Source organism: Lissotriton helveticus, chromosome 1_2, assembly GCF_964261635.1.
Source record: "Lissotriton helveticus chromosome 1_2, aLisHel1.1, whole genome shotgun sequence".
Lineage (NCBI taxonomy): Eukaryota > Metazoa > Chordata > Amphibia > Caudata > Salamandridae > Lissotriton > Lissotriton helveticus.
The window spans coordinates 441,464,637-441,484,725 of record NC_136058.1 but is presented as its reverse complement, the minus strand read 5'-3'; the positions used below and the strand labels follow the sequence as shown (position 1 = coordinate 441,484,725).

The 20,089-nt window shown below is 47.2% G+C and overlaps 1 protein-coding gene across 1 annotated transcript in view; it reads right to left on the bottom strand.

The window, feature by feature from the left end:
• Positions 1–19,342, bottom strand: part of LOC144805435 (uncharacterized) — a 194,102-nt gene extending 174,760 nt beyond the window's left edge. Inside the window, exons 1-2 of the mRNA XM_078671991.1 lie at positions 19,261–19,342; positions 1,795–1,925 (exon numbers count right to left, since the gene is read on the bottom strand). The gene's annotated coding sequence lies outside the window, so the exon portion shown is untranslated. The remainder of the gene's footprint in view (positions 1–1,794; positions 1,926–19,260) is intronic.
• Positions 19,343–20,089: the final 747 nt, after the last annotated feature.

The window sequence follows — 20,089 nt, the reverse complement described above, 5'->3', positions numbered from 1 at the left end:
GGGTGCGGTGGGGGTGCGGGGGCCAGGGGTTCTGGCGCTGGGCGCGGTCCAGGTGCGGACGGGCACAGACGGGCTAGCCGTAGGTGCGCCAGCGGCGCCCCCGCTGAGCGCAGCCGCTACGTGGCCACGTAGCGGCTTCCATATGAGGGGATGTGGGAGGGAGGAGCAGCTGGGAGGTGGGAGTAGGGCGGTGAATGGGATTGCAGGTGGGTGGGGCCGCAGGGAGGCAATGGTGGGAAAAATGGGCAGGGGCCGCGGGAGAACTGGGCACCGGAAGGAACAAGTTTAGGCAAGGAAACAAGTACAGGCACAGAGGAAAAAAAACAAGTCTGGGCAAGAGAGCAAGTTCAGGCACAGGGGAATAAAAACAAGTCTGGGCAAGAAAGCAAGTACAGGCACAGGGGAATAAAAACAAGTCTGGGCAAGAAATCAAGTACAGGCACAGGGGAATAAAAACAAGTCTGGGCAAGAAAGCAAGTTAGGCAGAGGGGAAAAATACAAGATTAGGCAAAAACAATGCAGGCAGAGCCGTGCAGCAGCGTGGGGAGCGACCTGCCTGCGAGCAGGATCATAGGTCGCATAGCCAATAGGTCTCGCCTTTGGGACCTTTAAGTTATGTTTAGTTATACAGTACAATATCCTTGGTGCAACAACATCAACTGTTGCATGGTTATACACTCATAAGGTCCCAAAGGCGAGACCTATTAGCTATGCCAATGCTTGTTAGCTTTGCTGTTAATGGCAAAGCAAACGTGCAGCTGCAGCATTACAAATGCATTCAAACAACAGCGTGTGGAGATAAAGCAAACACTGTCGACACTGTTCATCACTGTTGATTTTTACAAATTGTAACTCAGGATAGTTATCGTTGTGTGGCCATATGTATTCTTTGTAGGCGCTTGTTGGTTGGAATAAACACCAGTTATTATAATTATACTAGTATCTTTTGCTGCGCTTTTACCAAAGCAGTATCGTCAATGGGCATTAAAATACATCTACCATAATAAACACCCTATCAATTACACCAATCTCTAAAATAGATGTTTAAGTTCTATACCACTTGCATTACCGCTAGATAAAAAATGCAGTTACCCACAAACGCCACTTTTTGTCTTGAGACAAGCATTTCTGGATATATAAACATATTCCTCTCAATGTAGTTTGTGACGTTCAACACACAGCGCCCAGAGATCCCCTTGTCAAACACGCAGAGCTTGGTGCACGCCGTGTGTTAACCACGCAGTAAACCCATATTTTAAACAAGCCACGCTCAGTGCACCCGTGTGTTAACCATGCACCGTTCAGTGTGTTAAACTCTTGCTTTCAGTGCACCTCGTGAGTTCAAGACACAGCGCCCAGAGCTCCCCGTGTCAAAAACGCAGCGCTTGGTGCACGCCTTGTGTTAAATACGCTGCGTTCAGTGGACCCCCTGTGTCTAACAGGCAGCGCTCAGTGCACTCCATTTGTCACTCACGCTGCACTAGCTGCACCCAGTGATTGCGCTCAGTGCACCTTGTGGTTAAACACGCAGCGCTCAGACCACCAGTGCATCAAGGCGCTGCCCTCAGTGCTTCCCTTGGGTTAACACGCAGTTCAGTAAAACTAAGTGATTGGACATGGAAAAAAAGATCAGTCCGGGTTTTGCATCCGACAAACAAGGCAAACTGAGAAGGGGTCATGGATATTGCTAGGAGTTACCAATGCTGTGTACATCATTATGGGGCGAGCAGTGGACAAATATAAAACTTCTCCCTGTGTAAAATGCTGCTCTCAGGCTAACTTTTTCTCCCTTACCTTTCAGGCAGTAATGCGGTAGACGAAGAAGGACATCAGGTAAGGGCGCTAAATGCAACACCAGCTTATATCTGCTTTTCTTTTTGAAGATGTATTCCTTGGAAATTATTAATCCTGAATGCCTTCTCCACCTGTGATGAACAAAAGACAAGAATCCCTTTTCCTTATTTTGTACATCCATAATATTTAGTTTTATTCTTACAATATGAATTGTTTTATGATGTATTGACAAATATTTTCTATATGTTTTTATTAATATAAATACGGCTACAAGCGTGAGCTAAAAAACGGTGAAAAGCCCTGATCTTTTGACTGGGTAGGAGTGTACTGCTTAATTCAGATACTCTGTCCATCACCACCCACCTTTTTGAATCGTTTTAGCCACCACTAGTGTGGAAGGGTATGCTCAGATGTGAGTCCCTTGCTCACTGCACCATCAGGATTCAAGCAAGCCGGGCCGAAGATGGCTGCAATGCCAGAAACCGGTCCCCAGAAGCTTGTTTCCTTTCCAGTAAAGAATTGGCTTGGTAGTTTGGTCTGCCCTGTTCCCATGATGCACTGGGCCAGGGCCAGACTAATTTGCATGTAGCCAGGTTCTGAACTGGGATGGTTCAGTGAGCTAAAAAACGGTGATGGATCAAGCCCTGATCTTTTGACTGGGTAGGAGTGTTCTGCTTAATTCAGATACTCTGTCCATCACCACCCCCCTTTTTGAATCGTTTTAGCCACCACTAGTGTGGAAGGGTATGCTCAGATGTGAGTCCCTTGCTCACTGCACCATCAGGATTCAAGCAAGCCGGGCCGAAGACGGCTGCAATGCCAGAAACCGGTCCCCGGAAGCTTGTTTCCTTTCCAGTAAAGAATTGGCTTGGTAGTTTGGTCTGCCCTGTTCCCATGATGCACTGGGCTAATTTGCATGTAGCCAGGTTCTGAACTGGGATGGTGCAGTGAGCTAAAAAATGGTGATGGATCAAGCCCTGATCTTTTGACTGGGTAGGAGTGTTCTGCTTAATTCAGATACTCTGTCCATCACCACCCCCCTTTTTGAATCGTTTTAGCCACCACTAGTGTGGAAGGGTATGCTCAGATGTGAGTCCCTTGCTCACTGCACCATCAGGATTCAAGCAAGCCGGGCCGAAGACAGCTGCAATGCCAGAAACCGGTCCCCGGAAGCTTGTTTCCTTTCCAGTAAAGAATTGGCTTGGTAGTTTGGTCTGCCCTGTTCCCATGATGCACTGGGCCAGGGCCAGACTAATTTGCATGTAGCCAGGTTCTGAACTGGGATGGTGCAGTGAGCTAAAAAACGGTAATGGATCAAGCCCTGATCTTTTGACTGGGTAGGAGTGTTCTGCTTAATTCAGATACTCTGTCCATCACCACCCCCCTTTTTGAATCGTTTTAGCTCTGTGTGTGCAGCCAACCGTGAAGGGATAATTCGCGCCAAAGAGAAACTATACTTTAAAAGCAAAGTGTGCAGTCAAGTGTGAAGAAACAATCATCTTACAAGCGTGAAGGCGAAAGAAGCTTTATTTAAAGATAAGCAAAGCCTACGACATGTGTGGCTCAGCATGAATTAATTGCAAATGGAAGCTGAGTAAGTGTTGAATTGAAAATAAACTTTGTCTTCAGTGCGAGTTTGGCAGCGCCTGTGTTTCGAAGCTGTTAATTGAAAAGTAAACATGCAGCAGAGTCAAGTGAAGGAATCGAATTAGGCAGCTCTTGTATTTCAGCTCGTGCAGTGGAGCCTGAAGGGAAGAGAGCTGTTAAGTGAAAGTAAACACCATGTGTGTCTTAACTCGTGCAGTGGACCCTGAAGGGAAGAGAGCTGTTAATTGAAAGTAAACACCGTGTGTGTCTTAAATCGTGCAGTGGAGCCTGAAGGGAAGAGAGCTGTTAATTGAAAGTAAACACCGTGCGTGTCTTAACTCGTGCAGCGGAGCCTGAAGGGAAGAGAGCTGTTAAGTGAAAGTAAACACCGTGTGTGTCTTAACTCGTGCAGCGGAGCCTGAAGGGAAGAGAGCTGTTAATTGAAAGTCAACACTGTGTGTGTCTTAACTCGTGCAGCGGAGCCTGAAGGGAAGAGAGCTGTTAATTGAAAGTAAACACCGTGTGTGTCTTAACTCATCCAGTGGAGCCTGAAGGGAAGAGAACTATTAATTGAAAGTAAACACCGTGCGTGTCTTAACTCGTCCAGTGGAGCCTGAAGGGAAGAGAGCTGTTAATTGAAAGTAAACACCTTGTGTGTCTTAACTTGTGCAGTGGATCCTGAAGGGAAGAGAGCTGTTAATTGAAAGTAAACACGGTGTGTGTATTAACTCATCCAGTGGAGCCTGAAGGGAAGAGAGCTATTAATTGAAACTAAACACCGTGCGTGTCTTAACTCGTCCAGTGGAGCCTGAAGGGAAAAGAGCTGTTAATTGAAAGTAAACACCGTGTGCGTCTTAACTCGTGCAGTGGAGCCTGAAGGGAAGAGAGCTGTTAAGTGAAAGTAAACACGGTGTGTGTATTAACTCATCCAGTGGAGCCTGAAGGGAAGAGAGCTATTAATTGAAACTAAACACCGTGCGTGTCTTAACTCGTCCAGTGGAGCCTGAAGGGAAAAGAGCTGTTAATTGAAAGTAAACACCGTGTGCGTCTTAACTCGTTAAGTGGAGCCTGAAGGGAAGAGAGCTGTTAAGTGAAAGTAAACACTATATGTGTCTTAACTCGTGCAGTGGACCCTGCAGGGAAGAGAGCTGTTAATTGAAAGTAAACACCGTGTGTGTGTTTTAATTCGTCCAGTGGAGCCTGAAAGGAAGACTCTAGCGATTGACTGGATAATGGTCTGGCTTCCTCCTTATCCTGTGAGGATTTCGTATTACCAGGAGTAGGACCCGTTGTAACAATTTCAGGGCCTGTAGTTAAAGAAACTCTGACTCATGCAGACTGTACGATAGCCAGTATAGAGGGTGAATTAGGGGGATGTAACGAGGAATTGCCGGAAGATGATAGTCAAAGCATCATTCACCCGTCCATAACCAGTTTACGGGGTAATCATTGTATCAATATGGCAACTGGATTTTCTAGTTGCCATATGCTAGCTGGAATATCCCGGGTTTAACGTCCAAATCTGATTGCCTGGGGTGGTCAGAATTTATGGCCCTTTTTTATATCATCTGTTTCCAGGAAACATGGTGGAAAGATTTTAAAGGTTATAATGGATTTGTCTCATATCAATTACCTGCTACGGTATCTACCTCCGGTAGAGCTAAAGGAGGGCTCTTGGTTTTGATTTCTGTCAAAATCCCCTTAATTGTTAAAAAACATGTACTGGTTGGGGCACATTCCCAGATTTTATGGCTCTCCCAGAAGGAGGGTAGAAACATTCTTTTAATTAATTTCTACAATAATATTTTTGGCAGTACCAGGGTACAGGTGGTTAACGCTTTAGCAAGCGCCCTGAAAGACATAACAATGGGCTTCAATGTTGTTTTTGATTTGCTTTTGGCAGGGGATTTTAATACGTCGGTCTGCCCCCTCTCTAACCTTAATACATGTGGGGTGGTCAATCGCTATGGAGACGGAGATCACCATTTCCAACACAATCAGTATGGGGAGTCTCTGAACAATCTCTTAGCATCATATGACATGGATATTTTGGCCATTGAGAAAAATGATGTAGGTGAGACAATCCCCACTTTTACAGGTCGGGGGGCCAACACTGTGATTGATTTTATTTGTATTTCCTCCATCCTTGTGCCCTGGACTTTGGCCCCTAAAGTCGTTGACATTTTGCTCAGCGACCATAACTGTCTAACTATAGAGGACTTTCTCTGGAAAGAGAATAGGATATCTAGTATGGGGCTTATTGAGAATATTGAACCCTATAGACCTAATGGGACAAGACTAAGATGGAAAGGGGATAAAGCAGAAATGACGTCTGATTTTATTATAAATAGCTGCTTATCTGAAATCACTGAGATTCTTGAAGATATTGACGTCACTACCGAAATAATTCGGCATTTTATTTGAATTAACTTTGTCATTGATTGCAAGCTTACTACTTCAGTTAAGCGCAAGTCAGACCTCCTATGGGGGTGGTTTGACCAAGCATGTACTTCTGCGCTCAAAGAACTAAAAAGGGCACTGGCATCCAAACCTAGAGATAAGAACCTGGTTTTTAAACTTAGAGCTAGCTACAGGGTTACCCTAAAAAGAAGGAAATTGTAACTTCAGCAGGAGTCCTGGGATAATTTGGCTCAGGCAGCCGAAACTAATAATTGTACCTTGTTTTGGGCCACAGTGAATTGTCTGTTCCTTAAAGATGAGAAGGTTCCAGAATTAACATCCAAGGTTAACAGGGAAACTTGGATCTCTCATTTGTCTAGTATTTGTGATTCAGATAAAGCTATGGGTCATGAAGAGGACAGTTGGCCCATCGTCCCTTTGGACATTACTGTCACTGAAGTTTTAGATAGCATCAGGGCCAGCAAAGGGCCCGGACGGGGTGCCTATCGATATTTATAAATTAGTACCAGAGCTATGGGGCCCTATTTTAGCTAAAAATTTTAATGCAGAAGTTTATAATGGGGTGCCCCCTACTTGGGAAGAATCAATCATAGTTCCTATTTACAAGAAAGGAGACCGGGGGGATGTGAAGAATTACCGCCCGATCTCCTTGCTAGATTCTTCAGTAAAAGTTATGAGTAGGGTGCTTCTGGTCAGGCTGGAAGAATGGGTAGAGGCCAATGGCATTCTGGCAGAATGTCAATTTGGGTTCAGAAAGGGGCGGGGGACGATCGAACAGTGTCTAAATCTCGAACTGTTGATCGGGCACTATTTATCTCTGCTTTGCAGAATTGAGCAGTGCTTTCGACTTGGTGGACCACGCAATTCTTTAGGCCAAGCTGATTGAAATGGGGGCACCGGAGGGTATTGTTTATTTTTTAGCACGCCTTTATGCCAAACTACGTACTTGTGTACGATACGGTACCCATGGTGAGTGTTCAACTAAGTTTAGGATTGGGCGGGGTATTAGACAAGGGTGTGTTCTCGCCCCCTTGCTCTTTACCCTTTTTATTAATGAAGTGGATTCCGTCCTAAAAACCATTGCAGCAGATGCCCCTAAAATTAACGATGTCGACGTCCTGGTATTACTTTACGCGGATGACGCCGTTTTATTGTCATGCACCCTGATGGATGGCTTTTCACAGTTTATAAAAGGGAGAAAGCGTGTGATTAACAAATCCAAGACTTATATCATGGAATGTGGACAGAGGCGTAAAAGGAAGTCATCTTCTTATTTTATCGATGGACATAAGGTTCAACAAATTGAAAACTTTTCATATCTGGGTATCACGTTTTCTAACAATTGCAGCTGGACTAGCGAGCATAAAAATGTGAGGGCCAAGATGGTGAAGAGTGCGCATGGAGTGTTTACATTAGCCACGAAACTAGGGGATAGGCGGATTAAAGAAATGCTTAAAATATTCCAGTCTAGATGTCTCTCTACTGCTTTGTATGGTGCCGGGGTTTGGGGCTTTGCTCCGGCCGGGAGCCTACAAGTGGAGGAGAACGTCTTTTTAAAAAGACTAAATCTGCCTCCAATGAACTAGTACATAGAGAACTCGGCATTCAACATCTTACCGATTTGATTCTCCTTAGACCCCTTATGTTATGGCGATCGATCTGGATGAAAGATTAAACATCTCTAAGTAGAGCCATCATCAATGACTGCCTCTCTATGGATAACCATTTAAAGATCCCATGGATTAAATACAATCTAGATAGCTTCCAAGTGATCTATGGCCTCGATATCAAATTAGACAATTACGGGGCCTCTGATTTATCCAAATCCGAAATGAAGAAGTCCTTCTTGAATTTTCTTTCTGAGAGGCGGCTTGGTAATAGTGGCAACCTATCCACCTGTGTGTCCTATAATGGCTTAAATGAATTTGTGGGCTATCAACCTTATTTGACCCAAGTGACTAGAGCATCACATCGGTTTGTCCTAACAAGATTAAGGATTGGGATTGCCCACAAATTGGTGGCTTTCCCTTTCCAGAACAAACACCCAGTTGGTCCTTGTCCATGTGACAATACCTCAGTACAAAGCACTATGCACTTTCTTCTGTTGTGTCAAATGTATAGGTATTTACGAATTGTTTATTTAAAACCTATTTTTGTGAAGTTTGGAGTCAGGACTGTAAACGACTCCATGAAATTGCTCTTTAATTTGCATCATCCCGATGTTTGTTTTTTCACGGCTACCTTCCTTCTTAAAGCAATCAATGCAAGGAAAAGTATGAGTTTTTAAATTATTTATTCAACCACTTGCCTGTATATCTTGTTTTTAACATTGGAAATTGTCTAAAATGTTTTTCTTTTTAATGTGCTTTAATGGACTTTGCTCTTTGTTCCAAATAAAGCCTTATGAAATGAAACGGATGTTACTCTGTAATTTACCCTCACTAGGGTAGATATTCAGATCAAGAAATACAAGGTTCTCCTTAGAAGTTGTATGTGTAAATTTTAAGAACCTGTCTTGTTGGTTCAACCAGGCCATGAAATGGGTAACTGAGTCTTGGTCCCCCCTCCAGATGACCAGCACATCGTCGATGTACCGTTTCCATGTCACCACGTGGTCCCGGTAGGGGTTTTGTACGCTGAGGATTTTTGTTGGCTCTAAGTGGTGCACATACAGGCCTGCCAAACTAGGGGCGCAGGTGCTCCCCATGCTCGTGCCGTGTTTTTGTAGATAGTACGTGTCTTCGTACATAAAGAAATTCTTTTTTAAAGCCAAAGAGATACATTCAAGGACCACCTGCCTTGATAGATTTATCTCACACCATTGTACATACACTATCTTGTGGTAAAACATTAGTGAGTGACAGGGAGATCTGACCCCGGTCCTGACAAAGGGGGATAGCGCCCCAAAACATGTTGACCCGCACAGGAGAGTAAGCCCAGTAACTAGCTTTATCTCTCCGATCCACTCTTTTTAACTATACCAGCCTGTGACTATTAAAAAAAAATTCTACCACAAGGCCAGGTATTATTTTAACATCACTCTTTATATCACCCCTGACCCTACTGACACTCACTCCAATACACTCACATAGCACCCACAAAAGTAAGGTGCTCCAGCGTAGTCGCTTGTCGTAGCACGCCCCGTCCCGCAGCGAGGCGGGAAGACCCCGATGATGAAGCATGACACCAAGGGCCCTTTTGTGTGTGAGGGGTATTTTAACACATACTGTGTATTCCAAGAACATCTGGACACACAGTAACTCAGTCTGAGGTGGACCTTTTTGATAACCCGTACTTACAGGAGAGGAGGATGCGCCCACCTAGGTGCCGTTGAGCCCCACCTCTTCACTCCCCCTTTTTGATACTATTTACGGCGTACTGTACATGCCATACAAGAGGACAGTGAAGAGGAGTTTTCTGATGAAAGAGAAATGGTAGATGTGTGTGTGATCTCTGATGATGAAATGAATTAAATTCATGAAGGATACAACCCTCCTAAGTGTATGCTGGGCATCAATGGTACTAAAATCCTAGTGTGGGCGGATTCGTGCTCGCCATACACGGTCATGGACAAGGATGCATGGATAAAAATTGGTAAATGCAAGCTGAATTCCCCAGACATTGAACCTGTGGGTTGTTGTGGGGTCAAGTTACCCTTGATAGTTTTTTTTTTTAATTGCAAACTATCTCACAAGAATATGGAAGCAACTAGCAAAGTCTATGTAGTAGAAAATGGAAGAACCTTGCTTGGGTGGCACGAACAAAAAATGTTAGGGATGAAATTGGATCCGAATCATCCTGATCAAGTGCTAGTAACAGAGAATTCATAGAAAGACAAGTGAAGTTTAAAATATCCTAGGTTATTTAGAAGTGAAATAGGGTGCTTAACCAAATTTGAGCATCGCATTGCCCTTAAACCAAATTACATTCCATGTGTGCACAAGGCAAGGAATGTCCTGTTTGCACTGAGAGAAAAATCGAAGGAACTGCAGAGGTTGTGCGAGGCACAATTGATTGAACCAATCGAATCATCAGAGTGGCTTAGTCCCATAGGTTTAGCATGCAAATCGGATGGAAATTTGCGCATGTGCATCGACTTAAGAGACCTCAATCGTAACATCTTAGTCGATCGCTATCCTCTGCCACATATTAATGAGATGGTGTCCTCAGTTACCAATGCAGCGTATTTTTCTTTAATAGACCTCTCGTGTGCATATCACCAAGTGCGTCTACACCCTGCATCGAAGCACCTCACATCGTTCATAACACCAGAGGGGGTGTTTAGATTTGTGCGGATGTCATTTGGACTGGCGTCTGCCTCTGCTGTATTCCAGAGAGTAATGTGCAAAATATTGGAGAAATCACACAAAGTCCTAGTATTTCAAGATTATGTGTTGGTGTGGGGTGAGAACAAGGAGGAACATGACATGATTTTAGATCAAACGCTTAACAAATTGCAGAATGCAGGATTAACAGTAGTAATGGACAAGTGCCAGTTTGGAGTCGAAGAAATTGAATATTTAGGGCACACGTTATCAAAAACGAGAGTTCAAACAAAGAAAAAATTATTGAATGCCATCGCTAATGCACTGTCTCCCCAAGACAAGGAACAAATACGCTCGTTTCTTGTGTTGGCGGAATTTTATTCGAAATTTTTTCAGCATTTTGCTGATAAAGTATATGTCCTAAGAGTGTAAATGAAAAAAGGGAATACATTTGCATGGACGGACGAGTGTCAGAAAGCATTCGAAACGATAAAGGAACAGATTTTGAAGGCTGTGGCTTTAAGACCCTTTAATCCATTAGATGTAAATGTACATGGATTTGTATAGCGCAAATCACCACTGGTTTCTAAGCGCTTGCTTAGGGAACCCGTCCTGGTATTTCCCTGTGAGATAACCCCGGCAGGGTATCCGCAAGGTGAAAGCCAGGCATCCCGCCGCGAGGGCCGTTGTGGAGGTTAAGCAATCTATTGCCCAGAGTTGCAGAGTGTGAACCCATGAATCGATTAGGCACCGGAGCGAGAATTGTCGAGTCCATGGACATTTTAGGACTCAAGACCCCGCCGAGCCAGGAATTGAACACTGGTCCTGGGCTGACCTCTGCTTCCAGGTCTGCCTCCTCTAACCAGTGAGCCACACTTCTCCAGCAGATCCTAGCATTGTAGTAGTGGATGCAAGCGCGTATGGTTTGGGGGCAGTACTTATGCAGAAACACCTGGGTCAAGAGCGGGTAGTGGCATTTGCATCATGTACATTGAAGGGTGCAAAGTCAACATATTCAGTCATCGAAAAGGAAGCCCTTGCGTCTTGGTGGGGCGTTGATCACTTTAAGAATTACGTTTGGAGAACGCATTTCAAGGTCAGATCGGACCACAGACCGTTCATTGATATTTTTACAACTAAGGGCGCAGGGAAGGCCACACCCAGGATAGCCAAGTGGGTGTTTAGTCTACAAGGATATGATTTTACTTTGAATTATGTATCAGGTATACGCAACATTAGTGCTGAATGCCTGTCAAGGCTACCGTTACAGTGTGTAGGTGATGATAATTATATTGGTGATGAGTATGTGCTGGCTAGTGTCTCTGAGTCATGCAATGTAGTCATCACGGAAAGTAAGTGGAAGGCTGCAGTGGAGGAGGGTGCCATTCTAGTGGAACTCATGCAACATCTTAGTGTGCCTACTAATTCCAGTGTGGATTTGAGAAACAAAATTGGCGAATATTGGACGGTTTGGTCAGAGTTATCTGTTGAAGACAAAATTATCCACAGAGATGGTAGATTGGCAGTACCAAGCGGTTTACGTGCCAGATTACTTGAGTTGTTGCATGAAGGGCATAATGGAATGTCGTGGAAGAAGAGAAGAGCAAGGATGACATTTTGGTGGCCGGGTTTGGACAAAGATGTAGAGGAATGCGTACTGGATTGCCTGGAGTGCTTGTGTAGCGACAAGTCCCATCGGGTTGAGGAGTCTCCTATTGTTCCTACCAAATTTCCTGATAAACCATGGGAAAGAGTAGCGATGGATATTTGTGGGCCATTTAGTTAAAAAGGTATAATGAATAAGTTTGCACTTGTGATGATAGATAATCACTCTAAATGGCCTGAGGTGGCTTTTTCTGAGGAGATTAAGGCGTCTAATGTCATTGAATTTTGCGATCAAATTTTCCGCTGAGAAGGGTGTCCAAACACACTTGTCACTGATAATGGACCACAATTCACGGCGGAAGTGTTTGAAAGGTATTTATCCAAGATGGGTATCGTACACCACACCATAGCAGTCTAGAATCCTAGGGAGAATGGTTTAGTCGAGAGGTTTAACCGAGTATTGAAGGATTGTGTTCAGTTGTGTGTGAGCAGTGGGGGTGATTGCAGGGAAGCCGTGAAGGAGATGTTAGGGAGCTATAGGTCTACACCCCATTCGGTCACCAAGGAATCTCCTTTCATGCTTTTAAAGGGAAGGCAGGCAGGTACCAGAGTGTCTCCAGCGTGGAAGCTTAAAGGAAGTACATATTGCCTAGACAAGAAGGGTTTGATGGACAGGGTTCGTGAACATCAAGATAAATACACTAAGAGACATAATGACAAATTAAAAAGGGAAAGAAGAGAGTTCGCTGTTGGTGATTGGATAAGAACTAAGGTATTCACCACCCATGGGTCTCTAATGTCAAAGTGGTCAAAACCTAAAAGCATTGTCAGGATGAAGGGAAGTAATGTATGGTTTTCGGATGGAAAGAATTGGAATGTTCGTAGTGTCACATTGTGCAATTCTGTGGTGAGACCTATTTTGAAAGGAAAACCAGAAGGCAGAACATCAAGTGGGAAAAATGAAAAAGTGCCTGCAATAAACAGAGTACCACGCATTAAGAAACGTCCAAAGTGGCAAGATGATTACGAATGTTAGTAGCTTATTCAGTGCACATTTATTCATAGATAGGTGTACAATATGTTACATTGTTTACTATCCATTTTTCATGTATTCATTAGTTAAATGTTATATTTGAAAAACAAGTGTAATTTTCTGTATAAATTGTTTATTAAATTTAAGAAGGGGAGATGTGTTGTATCCCAGCATCCTTATTGTGGATGTTACCTAGTGATGGTTACCATGTTATCTAAGAATCTTCTGAGGAGCTGCTCAGAGGATGAAGGCAGTTGATGCAGATGCAGACATGCCTAGGGACTGCTCTATGTAACTTAAATAAATACTTATTCATCCAAATCTACAAGTCTACTTTGTAATACCCCTTACGCACAACAGCAAGCTAACGCAAGAGATCAAGAAACGCAATGAATGGATCACTACGTGCACCGACACATTGGACCCCCTCAAGCATAGCATCAACCTAACAGAAGACATCAGGAACTGCAATGCATGGATCACCACCTGCACCAACACCCTGGACCCTCCAAGCACAGCAGCAACCTAACGTAAGACATCAAGAACTGCAATGAATGGAGCACCACATGCAACAACACCCTGGACCCCCTCATGCGCAGCAGCAACCTAACGGAAGACATCAAGAACTTCAATGAATGGATCACCACCTGCACCAACAACCTGGACCCCTTGTAGCAGGGATTCCGCTCCTACACAGAACTGTGCAAAAGAGGCGTAGAACCTTAGTGAATTAGGGTGTGCCAAAACTCACCTTAGGGCCCAACATCCCCTTAGCAAACTAGCATCAGTGTCTCATTGGCTCTTCTCCTATAGCAAAAATACCAATGATTAGACCACCCAGAACAGGCAACTTAGGGTACCTTAGGAGTTGTGGAAAACAAGAACACTCTTTTGTCACACTCTCATACCAGTCCAAAACATGGAGTAAAGGAGACACATGCAAGTTTGAAATATTTATTTCTAACGCTGTGATCTCAGGTGCAGCATCTTAGCAAGTACAAATAAACATACTATTAGCAACAAGGTTGTCAGCATAGTTATTACTCCATAAAATACAAAGGGAGAAAGCGTATTATAATGCAATGTGGAAACAGGTCTGAAATATACCTATATTTCGCCCTCCCTTGCAAGTAGATTATTTTATATCTATAAAAGGTCTCATAGGCTTACATGGACGGCCCCATACCTCAGGTATCAGCAGAAGTGGATCACATTGAGTTCTGCACAAGCTCCCAGCTTGCGAATGTTCTCCAAGTGTGTGTGATCATGCCTGCACAGTGCATTATTAAACGCGCCAGTATCAGGGCTAGCCACAGCTGCCTGTGTGTTATGTCTAGAACGTGTGCTGATCATTCTGAACAACAGACACGGTGTTCAAGACGACCTTGACTGTCGCGGCACTAACTGTATAGACTAAACTCATGAGACTGTGTGGATGTGCATAAAAACAAGTTATTCTTGTGTGTAGTGAAAATACTCATACTTCTCTAAACAATAGCACCATTGCGTGCCATGTGCAAAGCAAAGCAAAAAAGGAAAAATGGCATTTAAACTTCTAATAAGCCATGCTAACTTAACATCGTGTATAATGCAAAGCTCACCCCCACGACACCAACAACCTAACGGAAGACTTCAAGAACTGCAATGAATGGACCACCACCTGCACCGAAACCCTGGACCCCCTCAAGCACAGCAGCAACCTAATGGAAGACATCAAGAACTGCAATGAATGGATCACCACCTGCACCTGCACCGACACCCTGGACCCTCCAAGCATATCAGCAGCAACCTAACGGAAGACATCAAGAACTACAATGAATGGATCACCACCAGCACCAACACCCTGGGCCCCCTCAAGGATACCAACAACCTAACAGAAGACATCAAGAACTGCAATGATGGATCAGCCCCTGCACCGACATCCTGGACCCCCTCACGCGCATCAGCAACCTAAAGGAAGACATCAAGTATTGCAATGAATGGATCACCACCTGCACCAACCCCCTGGAACCCCTCACGCACAGCAGCAACCTAACGGAAGACATAAAGAACTGCAATGAATGGATCACCACCTGCATCGACACCCTGGACACCCTTAAGCACAGCAGCAACCTAACGGAAGACATCAAGAACTGCAATGAATGGATCTCCACCTGCACCGACACCCTGGACCCGCTCACGCATAACAGCAACCTAACGGAAGACATCAAGACTGCAATGAATGGATCCCCACCAGCACCGACACCCTGGAACCTCTCAAGCACAGCAACAACGTAGCGGAAGACATCAAGAATTTAAATGAATAGATCACCACCTGCACTGACACCATGGACCCCTCGAGCACAGCAGCAACCTAACAGAAGACATCAAGAAATGCAATGAGTGGATCACGACCTGCACCAACACACTGGCGCCCCTCAAGCATACCAGCAGCAACCTAACGGAAGACATCAAGATCTACAATGAATGGATCACCACCTGCACCAGCACCCTGGACCCCCTCACGCAGAGTAGCAACCTAACGCAAGACATCAAGAACTGCTATGAGTGGATCACCACCCACAGCAACACCCTTGCCCCCTCAAGCATACCAGGAACAACGTAACGGAAGACACCAAGAACTTCAATGAATGGATCACCACCTGCACCGACACCCTGGATCCCCTCAAGCACAGCAGCAACCTACAGGAAGACATCAAGAAATTCTATGAATGGATCACCACCTGCACCGACACCCTGCACCCCCTCAAGCACAGCAACAACCTAACGGAAGACATCAAGATCTACAATGAATGAATCACCACCTCTACCAACACCCTGGACCCCCTCACGCAGAGCAGCAACCTAATAGAAGACATCAAATAATACATTGAACGGAGCACCACCTGCACCGACACCCTGGACCCCCTCACGTACAGCAGCAACCTAACGGAAGACATCAAGAACTGCTATGAATGGATCACCATCCGCAGCAACACCCTGCCCCCTCAAGCATACCAGCAGCAACCTAATAAAAAACATCAAGAACTGCAATGAATGGATCACCACCTGCACCGACACCCTGGACCCCCTCAAGCACAGCAGCAACCTGACGCAAGACTTCAAGAACTTCAATGAATGGATCACCAGCTGCACTGACATCCTGGACCCCCTCTTGCACAGCAGCAACTTAACGGAAGACATCAAGAACTGCAATGAATAGATCACCACCTGTACCTACTCCCTGGACCCTCAAACACAGAGGCAACCTAACAGAAGACATCAAGAACTTCAATGAATGGATCACCACCTGCACCGACACCCTGGACCCCCTCACACACATCAGTAACCTAACCGAAGACATCAAGAACTGCAATGAATGGATCACCACCTGCACCGACAACCTGGACCCCCTCAAGCACGTCAGCAACCTAATGGAAGACATCAAGAACGTCAATGAATGTATCACCAGCTGCACCAACGCCCTGGACCCCTCAAGCACAGCAGCAACCTAACGGAAGACATCAAGAACTTCAATGAATGGATCACCACCTGTACCTACTCCCTGGACCCCTTAAGCACAGCAGCAACCTAACAGAAGACATCAAGAACTTCAATGAATGGATCACCACCTGCACCGACCCCCTCACGCACATCAGTAACCTAATGGAAGACATCAAGAACTACAATGAATGGATCACCACCTGCACGACATCCTGGACCCCCTCAAGCACAGCAAAACTATTCAATATCACGAATACAAGTCAATTGGCACACAGAGGCAGCTGCCAGACGGCAGTACAGGCCAGTGCAGCACTGCTTACCTGCCTCTTCTGCCATACATTGACCTGTCAGGTCAGTGCAGCCCTGCTTACCTGCCTCTTCTGCCATACATTGACCTGTCAAGCCAGTGCAGCTCTGCTTACCTGCCTCTTCTGCCATACATTGACCTGTCAGGTCAGTGCAGCCCTGCTTACCTGCCTCTTCTGCCATACATTGACCTGTCAGGTCAGTGCAGCCCTGCTTACCTGCCTCTTCTGCCATACATTGAGCTGTCAGGCCAGTGCAGCTCTGCTTACCTGCCTCTTCTGCCATACATTGACCTATCAGGTCAGCTCTACAGGCACTGCCAGACGGCAGTACAGGCCAGTGCAGCACTGCTAACCTACCTCTTCTGTCATACATTGACTTGTCAGGTCAGTGCAGCCCTGCTTACCTGCCTCTTCTGCCATACATTTTTACGTATCAGGTCAGCTCTACAGGCACTGCCAGACGGCAGTACAGGCCAGTGCAGCACTGCTAACCTACCTCTTCTGCCATACATTGACTTGTCAGGTCAGTGCAGCCCTGCTTACCTGCCTCTTCTGCCATACATTGACCTGTCAGGTCAGCTCAGCTCTACAGGCACTGCCAGACGGCAGTACAGGCCAGTGCAGCCCTGCTTACCTGCCTATTGTGCCATACATTGAGCTGTCAGGTCAGCCCTGATTACATGCCTCTTCTGCCATACATTGACCTGTCAGCCCAGGTCAGCCCTGCTTACCTGCCTCTTCTGCCATACATACATTGACCTGTCAGGTCAGTGCAGCCCTGCTTACCTGCCTCTTCTGCCATACATTGATCAGTCAGGCCAGTGCAGTCCTGCTTACCTGCCTCTTCTGCCATACATCGACCTGTCAGGCCAGTGCAGCTCTGCTTACCTGCCTCTTCTGCCATACATTGACCTGGCAGGTCAGCTCAGCTCTACAGGCACTGCCAGACGGCAGTACAGGCCAGTGCAGCCCTGCTTACCTGCCTATTGTGCCATACATTGAGCTGTCAGGTCAGCCCTGATTACATGCCTCTTCTGCCATACATTGACCTATCAGGTCAGCTCTACAGGCACTGCCAGACGGCAGTACAGGCCAGTGCAGCACTGCTAACCTACCTCTTCTGCCATACATTGACTTGTCAGGTCAGTGCAGCCCTGCTTACCTGCCTCTTCTGCCATACATTTTTACGTATCAGGTCAGCTCTACAGGCACTGCCAGACGGCAGTACAGGCCAGTGCAGCACTGCTAACCTACCTCTTCTGCCATACATTGACTTGTCAGGTCAGTGCAGCCCTGCTTACCTGCCTCTTCTGCCATACATTGACCTGTCAGGTCAGCTCAGCTCTACAGGCACTGCCAGACGGCAGTACAGGCCAGTGCAGCCCTGCTTACCTGCCTATTGTGCCATACATTGAGCTGTCAGGTCAGCCCTGATTACATGCCTCTTCTGCCATACATTGACCTGTCAGCCCAGGTCAGCCCTGCTTACCTGCCTCTTCTGCCATACATACATTGACCTGTCAGGTCAGTGCAGCCCTGCTTACCTGCCTCTTCTGCCATACATTGATCAGTCAGGCCAGTGCAGTCCTGCTTACCTGCCTCTTCTGCCATACATCGACCTGTCAGGCCAGTGCAGCTCTGCTTACCTGCCTCTTCTGCCATACATTGACCTGTCAGGTCAGTGCAGCCCTGCTTACCTGCCTCTTCTGCCATACATTGACCTGTCAGGTCAGGTCAGCCCTGCTTACCTGCCTCTTCTGCCATACATTGACCTGTCAGGCCAGTGCAGCCCTGCTTACCTGCCTCTTCTGCCATACATTGACCTGTCAGGTCAGTGCAGCCCTGCTTACCTGCCTCTTCTGCCATACATTGACCTGTCAGGTCAGGTCAGCCCTGCTTACCTGCCTCTTCTGCCATACATTGAGCTGTCAGGCCAGTGCAGCCCTGCTTACCTGCCTCTTCTGCCATACATTGAGCTGTCAGGAGTGCCCTGCTTACCTGCCACTTCTGCCATACATTGACCTGTCAGGCCAGTGCAGCCCTGCTTACCTGCCTCTTCTGCCATACATTGACCTGTCAGGTCAGGTCAGCCCTGCTTACCTGCCTCTTCTGCCATACATTGAGCTGTCAGGCCAGTGCAGCCCTGCTTACCTGCCTCTTCTGCCATACAGTGACCTGTCAGGTCAGGTCAGCCCTGCTTACCTGTCTCTTCTGCCATACATTGAGCTGTCAGGCCAGTGCAGCCCTGCTTACCTGCCTCTTCTGCCATACATTGACCTGTCAGGTCGGTGCAGCCCTGCTTACCTACCTCTTCTGTCATACATTGACCTGTCAGGTCAGCCCTGCTTACCTGCCTCTTCTGCCATGCATTGACCTGTCAGGTCAGCCCTGCTTACCTGCCTCTTCTGCCATGCATTGACCTGTCAGGTCAGCCCTGCTTACCTGCCTCTTCTGCCATGCATTGACCTGTCAGGTCAGCCCTGCTTCCCTGCCTCTTCTGCCATACATTGACCTGTCAAGTCAGCCCTGCTTACCTGCCTCTCCTGCCATACATTGAGCTGTCAGGTCAGCCCTGCTTACCTGCCTCTTCTGCCATACATTGACCTGTCAGGTCAGCCCTGCTTACCTGCCTCTTCTGCCATGCATTGACCTGTCAGGTCAGCCCTGCTTCCCTGCCTCTTCTGCCATACATTGACCTGTCAGGTCAGCCCTGCGTACCTGCCTCTTCTGCCCTGCATTGACCTGTCAGGTCAGCCCTGCTTACCTGCCTCTTCTGCCTACAATTGGCTCCCTTGCCAGTCGTCAAAGGTGGCTTCAGGCGTGGTACAAAGCTCTCTCGACATTCAAGTGTTCCTTGTTCCCAGAGCAGTGGGGCGTGGCCCAGTGTGTGGTGAGCTCAGAGCAGGCGTCACACTGTGCTTGAGGCTGCGCGGCTTCCTCCTTCCTCGCAGCATCACATGGCTTCACTTCCCTTTCTGCAGCTAGAAAAGCTTTCACAACCCCCTCCTCCCCCAGACCTCCAGCTGCAGAGCACGTGCAGCCCCACGAGGGGGGACGGCTCCAGCTGCAGAGCACGTGCAGCCCCAGAGGGGGGCCGGCTCCAGCTGCAGAGCACGTGCAGCCCCAGAGGGGGCCATTGTACCCCCTCCTCCCCCGACCTCCAGCTGCAGAGCACGCGTAGCCCAACGAGCGGGGGACCGGCTCCAGCTGAAGAGCACTTGCAGCCCCAGGGGTGGGGGTGGCTCCAGCTGCAGAGCACGTGCAGCCCCACAAGGGGGGCCGGCTCCAGCTGCAGAGCACGTGCAGCCCCACGAGGGGGGGCCGGCTCCAGCTTCAGAGCACGTGCAGCCCCACGAGGGGGGGCCGGCTCCAGCTTCAGAGCACATGCAGCCCCATGAGGGGGGCCGGCTCCAGCTGCAGAGCACGTGCAGCCCCAAAGGGGGGCCGGCTCCAGCTGCAGAGCACGTGCAGCCCCCAGAGGGGGCCGGCTGCAGAGCACGTGCAGCCCCAAAGGGGGGCCGGCTCCAGCTGCAGAGCATGTGCAGCCCCAGAGGGGGGGGGGGCTCCAGCTACAGAGCATGTGCAGCCTCGCA